This window comes from Microcaecilia unicolor, chromosome 3 (genome assembly GCF_901765095.1).
Source record: "Microcaecilia unicolor chromosome 3, aMicUni1.1, whole genome shotgun sequence".
Taxonomy (NCBI): Eukaryota; Metazoa; Chordata; class Amphibia; order Gymnophiona; family Siphonopidae; genus Microcaecilia; species Microcaecilia unicolor.
This window is the reverse complement of record NC_044033.1, coordinates 299,326,307-299,343,719: the sequence shown is the minus strand read 5'-3', so window position 1 is coordinate 299,343,719 and position 17,413 is coordinate 299,326,307.

The following is a 17,413-nucleotide window of genomic DNA, read 5'->3' as shown; positions in this document are numbered from 1 at the left end:
AGCACCAGTCTTGACATCCAGGTTCAAATCCCACTGCTACTCCCTGTGATCTTGGGCAAGTCACTTAACCATCCATTGCCTCAGGTACAAAATTAGATTTTGAGCCCTCCAGGGACAGAGAAATACCCCCAGTGTACCTGAATGTAAGTCACCTTGATCTACTACTGAAAGACCAAACAGCTGGCATGGTTAAAAAGTGAGGTGAAGGAAGCTATTGGAGCTAAAAGAAAATCCTTCAGAACGTGGAAGAAGGAACCAACTGAAAATAATAAGAAACAGCATAAGAAATGTCAAGTCAAATGCAAAGCACTGATAAGGAAGGCTAAGAGGGACTTCAAAAAACAGATTGTGTTGGAGCAAAAACCACATAGTAAAATTTTTTTTAGGTATATTAAAAGCAGGAAGCCGGCAAAAGAATCGATTGATGAAGGGGTAAAGGGGGCAATCAGGGAAGACAAAGCCATAACTGAGAGATTAAATGAATTCTTTGCTTCGGTCATCACCAAGGAAGATTTGGGAGAGATACCGGTGCCAGAAATGGTATTCAAAGCTGATGAATCAGAGAAGCAATGAATTCTCCATAAACCTGGAGGATGTAATGGGGCATTTCTACATAGACATGAAAAATGAACTTGTGGAGCTATTATTAGTAATATGTAATTTATCCTTAAAATCGAGCGTGGTACCGGAAGATTGGAGGGTGGCCAATGTAACGCCGATTTTTAAAAAAGATTCCAGAGGAGATCCAGGAAATTATAGACCGGTGAGTCTGACATTGGTGCTGGGCAAAATGGTAGAAACTATTATAAAGAACAAGATTACAGAGCATATTCAAAAGCATGGATTAATGAGACAACATAGATTTAGTGAAGGGAAATCTTGCCTCACCAATCTATTACATTTCTTTGAAGGGGTGGACAAACATGTGGATAAAGGTGAGCTGGTTGATATTGTGTATCTGGATTTTCAGAAGGTGTTTGACAACGTACCTCATGAAAGACTCCAGAGGAAATTGGAGATTCATGGGATAGGAGGTAGTGTCCTATTGTAGGTTAAAAACTGGTTAAAAGATAGAAAACAGAGAGTAGGTTAAATGGTCAGTATTCTCAATGGAGAAAGGTAGTTAGTGGGGTTCCCCAGGGGTCTGTGCTGGGACCGCTGCTTTTTAACATATTTATAAATGACCGAGAGATGGGAGTAACTGGTGAGGTAATTAAATTTGCTGATGACACAAAGTTATTCAAAGTCATTAAATCACGGAAGGACTGTGAAAAATTACAAGAGGACCTTACGAGACTGGGAGACTGGGTGTCTAAATGGCAGATGATGTTTAATGTGAGCAAGTGCAAAGTGATGCATGTGGGAAAGAGGAACCCGAATTATAGCAACGCCATGCAAGGTTCCACTTTAGGAGTCACAGACCAAGAAAGGGATCTAGGTGTCATCACTGATGATACGTTGAAACCTTCTGCTCAGTGTGCTGCTGTGGCTAAGAAAGCAAATAGAATGTTAGGTATTATTAGGAAAGGAATGGAAAACAAAAATGAGGACATTATAAAGCCTTTGTATTGCTCCATGGTGCAACTGCATCTCGAATATTGTGTTCAATTCTGGTCACCGCATCTCAAAAAAGATATAGTGGAATTAGAAAAGGTGCAGAGAAGGGTGACGAAAATGATAAAGGGGATGGGACGACTTCCCTATGAGGAAAGGCTAAAATGGCTAGGGCTCTTCAGCTTGGAGAAAAGGCAGCTGAGGGGAGATATGATAGATATGATAGAGGTCTACAAAATAATGAGTGGAGTGGCATGGGTAGACGTGAAGCGTCTACGCTTTCCAAAAATACTAGGACTAGGAGGCAGGCGATGAAGCTACAAAGTAGTAAATTTAAAACGAATCGGAGAAAAGTTTTTTTCACTCAACGTGTAATTAAACTCTGGAATTCGATGCCAGAGAATGTGATAAAGGCTTTTAGCATAGCAGAGTTTAAAAAAGGTTTGGACAGCTTCCTAAAGGAAAAGTCTAGACCATTATTAAATTGGACTTGGGGAAAATCCACTATTTCTGGGATAAGCAGTATAAAATGTTTTGTACTTTTTTAGGATCTTGCCAGGTATTTGTGACCTGGATTGGCCACTGTTGGAAACAGGATGCTGGGCTTGAACGACCTTTGGTCTGTCCTAGTATGGCAATACTTATGTACTTATGAACTTTATCCCGAACCTGCATTTCCACTATGACAACCATCCATCTGTTGCTTTAAAATAATGGGGGCCAAAATTCAGAATGCAGGAGGGCACCCATCTAACTCCCACAGTTGGCAGTGAGCCCGGATGTTCAATGCCAGGCCATTTTCAGTGACTGGCATTGAATATTCGGTTTATTTTTGGCTGGTTTAAACTTAACCAGCTATATTAATATTCGGAGATAGCCAGTTAGGCTTAAACCGGTGAAAGATATTCCAGCTATTTATGTCAGTGGCGTTCCTGGGGGGGGGGGGGGCGGTGGGTGCAGTCCGCCCCGGATGCACGCCGCTGGAGGGGTGCCACGCACCTGTCGGCGCCGCTCGTTTGTGCTCCCTCTGCCCCGGAACAGGTTACTTCCTGATGGAGGGCCTCTTCTACATCTGGATTAAAAAAAAATGCAGGGTGGTGGCAGGAGAAGAGGGCTCTGTCGCTCTCCATGGGGGGGGGGGGGGGGCTCAGAGGGGACAAGGGGACTGGAGAGGGGAGTGCTCATAGGGGCTCTCAGAGGGGAGAAGGGAATTGGGGAGGGGTAGGGGGAGCTCAGAGGGGTTCTCAGAGGGGAGAAGGGAATTGGGGAGGGGTAGGGGGAGCTCAGAGGGGTTCTCAGAGGGGAGAAGGGAATTTGGGAGGGGTGGGGGGAGCTCAGAGGGGTCTTCACTCTTCCATTTGGAAACTCCCTGTTGCCTGTCATGTAATGTCGATTCATGTCTCAATTTCTCTTGCTGTTGTACAAAACGTGTGCTATTGTAGATTTTGGCACTCCAGTAATGTCTGCCAATTGGGGATGACTGGTGTTTGGCAGTTGTTCTTTTCAATTGTCCAAGCAAGCCAATTTTGTCTGCGAGTGTTACATCTTTCGTAGGCATTTGAAATGCATACACTAAAGGTGGAATGTGATACACCCCACAGTAGCACGTATATGAAACACAGCTGCCCATTTATACTTAATGGGAAAGTGACAAATCAATGACATTTTGTGGATGCCACTGGCCCAATAAAATGGCATGATGTCCCAAATAAGTGAAACTTCTCTCCTTGTAATTATGCTTTGTTTTTGCTCTCCCGGGTTTGGACCAAATAAATGGCTGCCCAAATTAACTGGTGTCACAAATAATCGGAATCTACTGTATTTGCAAATGGGGGGAGAGTACACAGGGGTGGAGAATGGGTGGACATAAGCGGGGCTTTCACTTACAAGTGTAACTTATAGATCACTGTAAGTTATGTGGGAATTGGCCACACATAGTCCCTCTGGGCCAACTCCATCCAGCTCTATGGCTGGCAAGTGCTTGTGTCTAAATGTTAAGCATATTTATACCACGGGGCAGGATGCTGCCATTGTGATGATGCAACTAGAGCAGCAGTAGGGTTACCATATTTGCCATGACGAAAAAAAGAGGCTCCACCATGCCTCATGTCATGCCCCAGCCCTGTCCCACCACACCCCCTATCATGCCCCAGCCCCGTCCCACCATACCCACTGCCACACCCCAGCCTCTGCCACAGTGCCACCTTGATCTCCCCCGTATGAAAGCCAAATTCTGTAAGCGGCAAAAATACTGGTAAAGTAACAGAAATGCATATTCTTCTGTGCTAAATACAAAATGAAATGCTTAGAAATGTACATTTCATGAGCTTGTCCCCCTTTCTTTTCCCTCCCATCCATGAGCAGCATATCCCCCTTTCCTCTTCTCTCCAACCCCTTCTATGTATTTCCCTCTTTTCCCTGCCTCTCCCCCCCATGCATGTTTCCTCCCCAATCTTTTTTCTAGCCTCGATCCACCACCTTTTTTTTTACAGCGCCCTCCCTCCCTCCACCCACCCACCCACTCACATACATGACTCCATCCACATCCCTTCCTCTCCTCTCCTCTCCTGTACCTTATTGTGCTTGGTGGTCTAGTGGTCCCTAGGGACAGAAAGAGTACCTGCATATAATATACCTAAAATGCTTTGGTTGTTCCCACAGAAAGGTAGTATATCAAATCCATACCTCTTCTTACTGATATACTTGTTAGATTGTATTTAGCCTAAATCCTTACCTATCACCGAGTATGGAGCTGAGGCTAAAACAGTCTGCACTCAATTTTACACAATACTAACCACAAGGTCTACAGTATTAGTAGACAGCATTCCTCCCTTACGTTCCTACCCGTAACCTCCGCTCTCAAGACAAATCCCTCCTTTCAGTACCCTTCTCCACCACCGCCAACTCCAGGCTCCGCCCTTTCTGCCTCGCTTCACCCCATGCTTGGAATAAATTCCCTGAGCCCATACGCCAGGCCCCCTCCCTGTCCATCTTCAAATCCTTGCTCAAAACCCACCTCAACAATGTCACCTTCGGCACCTAATCTAGACTGCACCAACTTGTCATTTCGTCCTTTAGATTGTAAGCTCTTTTGAGCAAGGACTGTCCTTTTTGTTAAACTGTATAGCGCTGCGTAACCCTAGTAGCGCTCTAGAAATGTCAAGTAGTAGTAGTAGTAGTAGTAGACAGCGTTCCTCTCTAACCCATTTGAAAAGCATTTCGGCAGGTCTGTGGGGAGTTCACTCCACCTTGATAGGCCAGAATGAGAAACTTTTGACTTAAGACTTTTTTTTTAACACCTAAGCTATGATTTTATAAGTTTTATTTATTTAGCAAAAGAAGATCTTGAAGATGAGCATCTGCATGTCTTTTAGCAAATGGTAATGTGTTAATTCTGAAGCCTTAAGACCAAAAGTAAAGGTATTGTCCAGGAAGTGAAGAGTCTCATGATCTGAATCTGTGACTTAAATTTACACCATAATCAAGACTTGGCAGGAAAAGTGGCTGGGCCAGTGTTTGTTTTCAGGATCTATTTAAGCATGCTTTTAATCCGTAAAATTTTGAATTAAATGTAAAATACATATTTTACCAATTTGAGTTGGGGGTCTTCTGTCCAGACACCACATTAAATTTTGTGGAACTTGTCAGTTTGCAGTGGGGAGGTAGTAACATTACAAAATAGTTGTACCATGACTATTACTTAATTTAAAGAATGGGTCTCTTCATATAATACTGAGATGGTGTTTTCCTTATAACCGAGATTTGCAATTTCTTTGTTTCTCCAGTATTATCATGTAGAACATTTTTTCTCTATTCCCCTGTTCTCTTAATACGATTTCTTGTTAGGACTGCTTTGAATAGTTTTGTTTTAGTGGTATAGGAGGATTAATTTTTTAAATGGGTTTGAGGTCAGTATGGGAGGGCAATGTACAGTGTGGATGTAGACACACTGCCTCTGGTTCTCCTCTCACCGGCCCATGCCACCTCCTGCTGATGGGGTAGGCCTGACTCCACAATGGTGATCTGTAGCCCACCCAGTTCTACCCATAGTTGCAGTCTTGGTTTTGTTTACAGTATGAAAGAAGATTGCACAGCACCGTGACCATAGTAAGACGTGCACACCCATGGGAAGCACAGCTTCAAGGTGTTTGGCTACAACATATCTTTGTCTGACAGCACTGTCTTGGACCATTCCATTCCATCTATTTTGCTGCTACAATGAATGAATTTTGCATGTGGAGTGTTTGATAAAATAACTTTTCAACTGCTTGCGCTAATACTTAGATTATTTACAGTAGCAGAAGCAAAGATGTCTGAAATTGCATACCACACCTAGAGGTGCTAGAATTTTGTATGACACGTTGAGAATTTTAAAATGTAGGGGTCAGTATTCAGGGTGGTTTAAGGAAGCAGGAGAGAATCCTGCTCACTTATGCATTGCTACCCTGGGTGGACTGAGAGTGATCTTGCTTTTGGTAGTAGACTGACATTGTTCTTCTGGCGTCATACAGGTTATGTCATTCTGAGCTGCACATGCTGGTTTTTCATGACAATAATCCATGATAGAGCATTTGAAACCGCTTTTATTTAAGAAAGATACAGACTAGCCCCTTAACGCAGCCCTATTGTTGGGCGAAACACGGCCTGTGTCGGCATAGGCGGTCAGTGGCCCAACTGTTTGGTTAGGCTAAAGGAGGCGGGGTTAGGGGGTGGGGCTTAAATCCATAATTGTCTGATAACACAGAAAAAAAAAAATAAAAGTCACAATACCTTTTATTAAATTTAGATATTAGATATGTATCATATGTCAAAGAATAAAGTGGTTGCTCAAAGCATATACTAATCACAATCGCTCAACTGCAAAACACTATGCACAACTTTGTGCAAAAACACACTCAGAACCTTACTGTACCATAAATATTACACTGGGCAGAACCTAATACACCAATATACCACCCACACGGAAAATGCGGACCGTCAACAATATGAAACAAGGGATCATAATATCACAATTCTCATGTAGAGCCACAAAACACCCTAATTCATGTTTAATGTGGGATAAAATGCCATAAATAAGTAGATAAATTTAAACTTTTAATGTTGAGCACCTAATTCTCAAAGTGGAGATATTCCAAACACTGCCCTCCCCTCCATCCACCCATGTCCAGCAACCTTCCTCTCCCCTCCCCTCTATCCACCCTTGTCCAGCCAGCAACTCTCCTCTCTCCTGCCCTTCCCTCCATCCACCCATGTCGAGCCAATAACTCTTCTCTCCCCTGCCCTCCCCTCCATCCTCCCATGTCCAGCAACCCTCCTCTCCCCCCTGCCCTCCCCTCCATCCAGCAATGTTAACTTCCAGCCCCCCCCCAATTCCCGATTCCCCGCTCGTCCATCCCGTCTGCCCTCAGCTCCCCCCTAGCCCTCGTTTGCTTCCTGCCGCTGCCCTACCTTTAAATATTGTATTTTTCTTCCAGTCGCGGCGCCATTATTAAAAGCAGAAGCAGGCTCGGCTCCAGCCTTCCCTCGCATGGCTCCGCCTTCGCGCAAACAGGAAATACATCAGAAGAGGGCGGAGCCATGCGAGGGAAGGCTGGAGCCGAGCCTGCTTCTGCTTTTAATAATGGCGCCGCGACTGGAAGAAAAATACAATATTTAAAGGTAGGGCAATGGCAGGAAGCAAACGAGGGCTAGGGGGGAGCTGAGGGCAGACGGGATGGACGACCTGGGGAGCGGGGAAGCCTGCAGCTCGTCGCGGGGTGGGGGCAGCAGGCAAAGAAGGTCACAGTTGGGCTGGGGAGGCTTAGCCTCCCCAAGCCTCTTATACGGGGCGCCTATGTGTGTCGGGCATTTATCTCATATACTGTATCCTCAATAAAGTTTGTTTGGATATTATACCGATCTGTTTGTTTGTCTTCCGCAAACTTTTTATATATAAATTATATCTCAATTCTTCTTACATATTTGCATATCATGCAACTCTAATAAAAATAAAAATACTCATCTTGGAAATGTATATATCAACCAGATGGGACCCATTGTCCGACATGATGTTTTGCCTATACAGGCTGTCTCAAGAATCGTCCCATGCAAACATAAAACCACTGTATGAGTCTGTTGTCATTTACAAAACGTACACACACAGTCAAAATTTTTTTTTACCATAGTCTTACCTAAATTGCCTATAGCGCTAGCTTAGCTCACATATATAAGATTTCCTCCTAGTAAGATGGTGTCGTCGTTTTTTTTTGCTCTGCTTATATACTACTTCCTACTAACTACGTCGTCCAACCCCTCCCCACATTTGGCCGCCACAATAAGTGGAATATCTTTGGCCAGTATGACTTTAACTGATCAGTGCTGAAAATCAGTTTGGCTGGTTAAAGTTGGACCGGCCAAAGTTAACTCGGATATTCAATGTTGGTCACTGGAAACAGCCTGGCATTTAATATCTGGGTTTAGCCAGCATCTTTTTTCAAATGTTTTTCATTGGCTCGCTTGAGCTTTAGTTCTACCTTCCTAAGTCTATGCCATTACTGAAATGGGTTAGCTGCTGTGACCTGGCTAAGGTTTGGTTCCAAAACCGACGAGCCAAAGAAAAACGTTTCAAAAAAGATGCTGGTCGGCACCATTGGGGCCACTTTTACAAGAGTGTGAAAAGAAATTGTGGAGGAAGCAAACACGAGAAAGAGAGCTCTGTAGAGGAGTGTGGGGTCAGTGACAGCTGAGCTTCCGAGCCCCTGATGTAGCCCTGCTGGGCGAAACACAGCCTGTGTCGGGCAGTATACTCTATATGCTATTTGATTAATAAAGCTTGTTTACGTTTACCACTGATCTGCTTTGTTGTTTTCCACTTTGAAGTTTGCAGATCGTTTGCCTTGCTGTTTCCTTGATGTATAGAGGGGGACAAGATAAGTAGTACAGAGTCAATTGGGATAAATAGATTGGTGACTAAACTCAAGGTAAAATCTTTGTACAGTTACATAAGATATAAGGAACTGGTCTAAGTTACAGGATTTGAAGCAAGCTAGACCAGGTGTGGAGTAAATATATAGTCAGCCATCACATGTTTTAAAGGATTGTGAGAATGTTACTTCACAGTTAATATTAAATTAAGCAATACTGTAAAATAATTTCAATAATGAAATCATTATTAAAAATGAGGTAGATGAATTTCTTTTCTGGCACCGTCAGTAACATTTTCCACTAAATCTCTCTGTTGCAGCATAGACTGGCTCTATGCTACCATCTAGTGGTAGTTTTGTGGTACTGTCAATAAATACATGCTCAGTACTGTCAAGAAATACCCCAGCAGTTCCACTAGAGTTCATCCCCTCAATATTCAGCACTATTTAACCAGCCAGGCACGGGTCTTGGCTGGTTAAATAGCATTTAGCCAGCTAACCGCTATTATTCTTTGCTGAATATTCGAAGTTAGAACACAGTGGCTAACTAGCTATATCGTGTGATATAGCTGGTTAGCGCCAATATTCAGCACTGGGTTAAGCGATTTAATAGGACCACGTAAATAGCAGTCATATCTTTAAACGCTAGGAACTTAACTGGTTAACGCTGAATATCGGCTTAACCGGCCAAAAATGAAACCAGATATTTAATGTTGGTCACTGGAAACGGCCCAGCATTGAATATCCGGGGTTAGCGTCGAATGCGGCACTTATGCAGGCTGCTTCCCGCTGGCTGAATTATCGGGCCCCACAAGTTCATGCTGTCTCTTCTTCCTTTGCTGTGGGCAGAGTCTGATCTGGTGCTTATTTACCCTATAACAAAGCACAGACAACAGAACAAGAAAAGAAAATGGGTACGGAGAGAAAAATCTTTGCTTCACATGTCAGGCAGGGATCCCTCTGTGTCACTGGCAGATAATTCATTCTGTCTCCTGTACCCAGATCTACCTCTCCACACCAGAAATCTCAGCAGGAATCCAGGCCAAAGTATCAGCCTGCCTGTCTGACATTGCTGCCTGGATGTGTCAGCGCCATCTGAAACTAAACATGACCAAGACTGAGCTTCTCATCTTTCCCCCTAAACCAACCTCTCCTCCTCCCCCATTCTCTATTTCTGTGGATAACACTCTCATCCTTCCTATCTCATCAGCTCGTAACGTTGGGGTCATCTTCAACTCCTCCCTCTCCTTCTCTGCACATATTCAGCAGACTGCTAAAACCTGTTGTTTCTTTCTCTATAATATCAGCAAAATTCGCTCTTTCCTTTCTGAGCACACTACCAGAACCCTCATCCACACTCTTATCACCTCTCGCTTAGACTATTGCAACTTGCTTCTCAAAGGTCTCCCACTTAGCCATCTCTTTCCTCTTCAATCTGTTCAAAATTCTGCTGCACGACTAATATTCAGCCAGTGTCGTTATGCTCATATTAGCCCTCTCCTCAAGTCACTTCACTGGCTTCCTATCCATTTCCGCATACAGTTCAAACTCCTCTTATTGACCTATAAGTGCATTCATTCTGCAGCTCCTCAGCACCTCTCCACTCTCATCTCTCCCTACATTCCTCCCCAGGAACTCTGTTCACTGGGTAAATCTCTCTTATCTGCACCCTTCTCCTCCACTGCTAACTCCAGACTCTGTTCCTTTTATCTTGCTGCACCATATGCCTGGAATAGACTTCCTGAGCCGGTACGTCAAGCTCCATCTCTGGCTGTCTTCAAATCTAAGCTAAAAGCCCACGTTTTTGATGCTGCTTTTAACTCCTAACCCTTATTTTATTATCCTCACTTTAATATTCCCTTATCTCTTGTTTGTTCTGTCTGTCTGTCCTAATTAGATTGTAAGCTCTGTCAAGCAGGGACTGTCTCTTCATGTTCAAGTGTACAGCGCTGTGTACGTCCAGTAGCACTTTAGAAATGATAAGTAGTAGTAGTAGTAGTAAACTGTCCCCAAGAAATGCAAGCCCAGAAACCACAAGCTACCTACTTCTCCACCTATCCAACTGCAGAAACATAACTTACAAATCTATCTAAATGGCTGGATTTAACTATCTGGGGTCCAAATGGTGGAACTCAATTCCAAAGATCACAAGAAGCATCACAAACTATCTTCAATTTAGAAAAGAACTGAAAACACACTTCTTTAAAAATATTCTAAAACAAATAACTTAGCTATTGATGTCCATTCCGATTACTAACTATAAACTATCCTTATAAGTCCCAGTCAAAATGGAAACTGTAATTGTAAGCCATCAGTACAAGTCTCAACCGAACTGTAAAAAGTAAACCAATACTGTAACTGTTAACCAAAATGTAATCTGTATGCCACTTTGAACCAAAACTTGTTTTTGTATAATAGTGGGATACAAGAATGCATAAATAAATAAAATAAAAATAACGCAGCTTAGTAAAAGGGCCCCTAAATTTGCTACAATTGTGACAAAAATGTAGAGTCAACTCTTCAGAAAGGGTTTATTTATTTATTTATTTATTTGCTGCATTTGTATCCCACATTTTCCCACCTATTTGGTTCTGTTCATATGCCAGATTTATTGGGGATGAATAGGTAAAATGTTTTCAGAGGAGCAGCTGTAGCTCAGACTCACCTCTGAAGAATTTAATGTAGAATGGGAACAGTTCAGTCTCTCTCTCTAGGATCCAGAGGACAGCTGATTAACAGACTGGCAGCTTCTGCATAATTACTGCTCCATCTCCTGTCTTAGGCCCTGATGCTCAAAGCAAACCGGGCTTGCAATGTTTCATTTAGATTTTTGGGGGCTGCAGGGGTCGGGAGAGGTCCAGTCACTGGATAGCTGTTGTGGGCTTTTGCCAGGAATGCTCGGACCCCTTTATCAACCAATGCTCAACACTACATACATAGAGGGGCATAATCTAACGGGGCGCCCAAAGTTTTCCTGAGGATGTCTTCGCAGGATGTCCCTGCAAAGGGGCGGGGAAACCCGTATTATCGAAACAAGATGGGCGGCCATCTTTTGTTTCGATAATACGATCGGGGACGCCCAAATCTCAACATTTAGGTCAACCTTAGAGATGAGATGGTCATCCCTAGATGGTCATCCCCGATTTTCGGCGATAATGGAAACCGAGGACGCCCATCTCAGAAATGACCAAATGCAAGCCATTTGGTCGTGGGAGGAGCCAGCATTCGTAGTGCACTGGTCCCCCTCACATGCCAGGACACCAACCGGACACCCTAGCGGACACTGCAGTGGACTTCAGAAAAAGCTCCCAGGTGCATAGCTCCCTTACCATGTGTGCTGAGCCCCCCAACCCCCCCTCCCAAAATCCACTCCCCACAACTGTACACCACTACCATAGCCATTAGGGATGAAGGGGGGGCACCTAGTTGTGGGTACAGTGGGTTTCTGGTGGGTTTTGGAGGGCTCACATTTACCACCACAAGTATAACAGGTAGGGGGGATGGGCCTGGGTCCGCCTGCCTGAAGTGCACTGCAGTACCCAGTAAAACTGCTCCAGGTCCTGTAAACTGCTGTCATGGAGCTGGGTATGATATTTGAGGCTGGCATAGAGACTGGAAAAAATATTAAAAACATTTTTTTAGGGTGGGAGGGGGTTAGTGACCACTGGGGGAGTAAGGGGAGGTCATCCCCGATTCCCTCCTGTGGTCATCTGGTCATTTAGAGCATATTTTTGTGGCTTGGTAGTAAAAAAAAGGACCAAGTAAGGTCAGCCAAGTGTTCATCAGGGATGCCCTTTTTTTTTCCATTATCGGCCGAGAACGCCCATGTGTTAAGCACGCCCCAGTCCTGCCTTCACTATGTGTCTGACACGCCCCCGTGAACTTTGGTCATCCCCGCAACGGAAAGCAAAATTGGCTTTCGATTATGCCGATTTGGGCGACCCTGTGAGAAGGACGCCCATCTTCCGATTTGTGTCGAAAGATGGGCGCCCTTCTCTTTCGAAAATAAGCCTGGTAGTAGCACAGTAGATAACGGCAGATAAAGACCTGTACGATCCATCCAGTCTGCCCCACAAGATAAACTCATTGTATATAGTATGTGATACTTCATATGTATGCCTGGCCTTGAATTGTCCATGTCATTTTCAGGGCATAGAATGTAGAAGTCTGCCCAACACTGTCTATGTTCTCAAATTTATGAAGTCATCGAAGGCCTTGAAAAGCTCCACTCAAGCCCATCAAACCACGATCAAGGCACAGACTGTAGAAGTCTGCCCAGCACTGGCCTTATTCTCCAACTTCTGAAGCTAAATCTGTCCAGCCACAATCAGAGCAAGACTGTAGAAGTCTGCCCAGTATTGGCTTTGTTTCTCAATTACTGGTGATGCTACCTAATCTCCACTAAGCTTCTTTGGATCCATTCCTTCTAAACAGGATTTCTTCATGTTTATCCCAGGCATTTTCGAATTCCGTTACCATTTGCATCTCTACCACCTCCCATGGGAGGGCATTCCAGGTATCTACCACCCCCTTGATGAAAAAATACTTCCTGACATTATTCCTGAGTCGGTCCCCTAACAGCATGCTTATAATTTGCTTGTTGTTAATGTTGACATTGGTCGGTAATTGATTCGCTGTTCAGCTGGTGCCTTCCCTACAGTGCTGGAGCTCTATGTATCGGGCCCCTGGTCCCTTAAGCAGGGAGCTAAAGCAGTGATGGGCCCCTGAGAGGAGGAGTAACTTAATAGTAAAGTGGGCTGAGAATCTGGAGAACTGGGTTCAATTCTCATTGCAGTTTCTTGTGACCCCAAGCAAGTCTCTTAACCCTTCATTGTCCCAGGTATACAACTTTTAGATGGTGAGAGTCTATTAGGCTTCTTTGGTTGTACCACAGAAAGGAAGTATATGAAATCCATGACCCTTTACTCATTGCTCCTCTGTATCCTTCCTATTTGGACTTCCTCTAGGAGAGTGACAGACAGGGCTCCTCTTTTGGTACTGGATTTAACACTTCCCTCTAAATCTCCTGTTTGAATTCTATTAGGTCATAGTCTGAGTGTAACACTCTTACCCTTTAAGTTTGAATGGCATCTGATTTCTGGAGCAAGGACCAGAATGTTTTGTCTGCAACTACAATGACATCACATTTTGATTGTCTGCTACATCTGTGAGGTTTCTTCTCTTTGAAAATCGTCTTTGATCTCACTTGTTAGCTCTTGAGACCACTCTCTAGTACAGGAATCTCTGAAGTAATGTTCCTTACCTGGCAATCTTGCTTCACTCCAGACTGGAAAATCACCTCATAAGACAGGAAAGGCTATCTTCATTGAAAACAAGGATCTTAATGCTAACTCTCCTCTTAAAACTGATCACCTCCTTTTACACTCAAGATTCTCCTGGACCCCAAGGTTCACCTTCTCCTTGAAACCCGGGGGTCTTCACCTTTGAGCCCCAGCCGCCATACCTGTAAGAGAGCTAAAAAAGAAATATAGAAACAGCTGTCCGTTCAAGACAGCTCTGTAAAAGTAAGTGTCGGTGAAGATGTTTAGGCAATTAGTAAGAGTCGCGGGACTTTTCAGGATCCCATGCAACATGTTTATAATTATTCAGTGGTTTATAATCTGAGGGCTCAATATTTTTTTACATATTTATTTTTTATTGAAGTTCACAAAGAAACAATAAGACTATGGGTGGGGACTCTTACACCCAGGCATCCAATACAACAAAATAGGGGCCCTTTTAGTAAGTAGCGGTAAGCACTCACACATGCTCACCGCACGCTAAAAGGCACTACCACGGGATGTGCACACTCTGTGGTAGTTCTGGGATCGGTGCATGCTAAAATATATAAAATCTTTTTAGCATGGGGCGTGTTTGGGGGTGAGGGTAGGCGTTCCCTGCACTAATCAGTTTGCAAGGGCAATTTGCCGCACATTGCCGATTAGCGCAGGGTTAGCACATGAACCCTTACTGCCTACAAAACAGGTGGTGGTAAGGGCTCACGCGATAATGGGCAGGCACTAATTGGGAAATTAGTGCGTGGCCATTAAAGGAAAAAAAGAAATTGCAGCCATTTTACTGCTGCACTAGAAGTGGCCTCAGTGTACTGGAACCACATGCTAAAAATAGCACAAGCCATGTTTTAGTGCAGCTTTGTAAAAAGACCCCATAATGTTTTACAATATGAGAACAGAACTTCTCAACTTATCCCGAACCCAACACTCATCCCAAACTGGTTATCCCCTCCCCCTGACCCAATACAGAGCAAGTGCTAGTAAAGAAAGAAGAATCCAACCTCTAGTATGAACTGAAGTAGATTATCCCAAAACCAAAAATTATCCATTTAGGAGACCACTTGGCACCGGAAGCAAATTAATTCCCCTGAATTGGTTCGGGAAGGCCTCCAATTTTGATTGTTTCCTGAACCTCCACCTCTGGAGTCAGAATATCTCATATTATCTCTCTCTCTCTCCTTTGACGACTCCACTCTTCTTCTTGTCTTTCACACATTCTAGAAAACATGTTTGTCATCTGTTGCATCATTGCTACTGTAACACTAGCAGATAACGGTAGCCAATAAGGTCCTAAGACAGATTGAGATCTCTGCCATTATAGCTCATTTGTAGCGTACACACTCATTCTTTCAATGACGAGTAAAGATGTCCTCTTTATTCTCCACAGGGATAGAGAGTGGGTGCCATATCTGAGGTCCAAGTCAACAAAACACATTTACAAGCTAGAAGAAATGCTTTTCATAAAATGTTTCTTGGCTTTAGATGCTGATACAATGGCAGAACCCACATCAAAAGGAATGTCTGGTTTTAGATGTACAGTTAAAAATACATGAGTTCAATTATAAAACCAAAAACAGATAAATTCATCCCCCCTCCCCCAAACCCTAACCATCATAGAAATAGCAAAATCTGAAGTGCCTGGTGTCTTATAGCACTCCAGAAAAGCATTCGGGAGGATAACAAGTGAAAATCCCATCCCCAACCTAAAAAACAAACAAACAAAAAATAAACACTCCTGATGTAATCCTGCATTCAACATACATTTCCTTTGTATTTGGTGACTCATCTCCTGGGCACTACTGCAGATGAGTTCTCTGTCTACTTAAATTGCTTTAATTAGACTGTGATTAACACCATGACCAATCAGATTTCCTGTTACATTCCAAAAATATTCTGTCTCTGATTATTTCACTCTCTCTCTCTCATCATGTCTTTGTCACAAGTCAGTGATGAGGTGTGTAGCCATTCACAGTAATCTGGCAGGAGCTGTGATATGACACTTCTGCTATGGACCCTGGAACTGGACCAAGACCAGCAATGCACTCAGGGATTTGTAGCTGTGGGTGAAAGGGTAAGGGGAACGGGACTTGATATACCACCTTTTTGTGGTATTTTGCAACTACATTCAAAGCAGTTTACATATATATAGGTGCTTATTTTGTACCAGGGGCAATGGAGAGTTAAGTGACTTACCAACAGTCACAAGGAGCTACAGTGGGAATTGAACCCAGTTCCCCAGGATCAAAGTCCGCTGCACTAACCACTAGGCTACTCCTCCACTCTGCAATACTGTGATCATTTCTCCCCTGGGCCCTGAGGCTTGCAGTCCCTACATCTGCTATCTGAGTAATTGCAATCCTGAAAGAGCCCTGCGTCTAATATCTTCAATCCAAGACTTGTTAGTGAAATAGTTTTCTACATAGTCGTTAATGGACCTCAGTGACAACTTGTTTCATAAGAGCCAGAGTATCTCTTAGCTCGCCTTGCCTCTTCAGCAGTCAGAGTTTTTCATCAACCTCCACTGGAGAACAAAAAAGACACAACAAAAACAACAAACATATACTACGAGAGGCAACATAGACCCACTAACATTCTGGCAACAATTCTACACTGATGAATGGACAATATCTACAGACTCACCCCAATTTCTCCAAGATTGGGATAACAGATGCAAAATAACACTAGACAATATAGCACCACTTCAAACCAGAACTTCACATAGAAAAAATTCAATACCATGGTTTAACGAAGTATTGAAAGAACTAAAAACACAAGTCAGAAGATTGGAAAGAGTATGGAGCAAGAAAAAAGACGAAAACACACACAAAGACTGGAAACAACTACAAAGAAAATACAAATACATGATCAGACAAACTAAAAGGACCTACTACAAAACCAAAATAGGACCAAACTATAAGGATACACACAAACTCTTCTAACTCGTAAACAATCTTCTAAATACCACCAAGGTCACCTCCAACAACGCAGATACCCCATCAGCAACCAACCTTGCAAACTACTTCAATGAAAAAATCATAAAACTCCGACTCATGATATCCACTAACACAACGGACTACACAAATATCCTTGAATGCCTAGACCCAAATCCCGGAGAATACCTAGTAGATCGATCATGGACTGACTTTGACACGCTCTCATCAAAAGAAATCTCATATTAGCTAGGAAAATACGCCAAATCGCAATGCAAATTAGACATCTGCCCTAACAGCCTAATAAGATCCGCACCCAAACAATTCAAAACAGACCTCACGAACCATATAAATTACAAGCTTCAAAATGGACTCTTCCCCACGGATAAAGGAAACATCCTACTCACTCCGTTACCAAAAGATGCTAAAAAAAAGCACAATGGACCTAACCAACTATCAACCAATAGCATCCATTCCACTCATGACCAAACTCATGGAAGGCATAGTGACGAAACAATTGACTGAATACCTAAATAATCACTCAATTCTGCACGAGGCCCAATCAGGATTTCGGACGAATCACAGCACCGAAACTGTACTAGTGTCCGCAATGAACGCATTCAAACAAGCAATTGCGACTGGTAATAACATCCTCCTCCTGCAATTCGACATGTCCAGTGCCTTTGACATGGTTAACCATGACATACTAATACATATACTAGAATACTTCGGA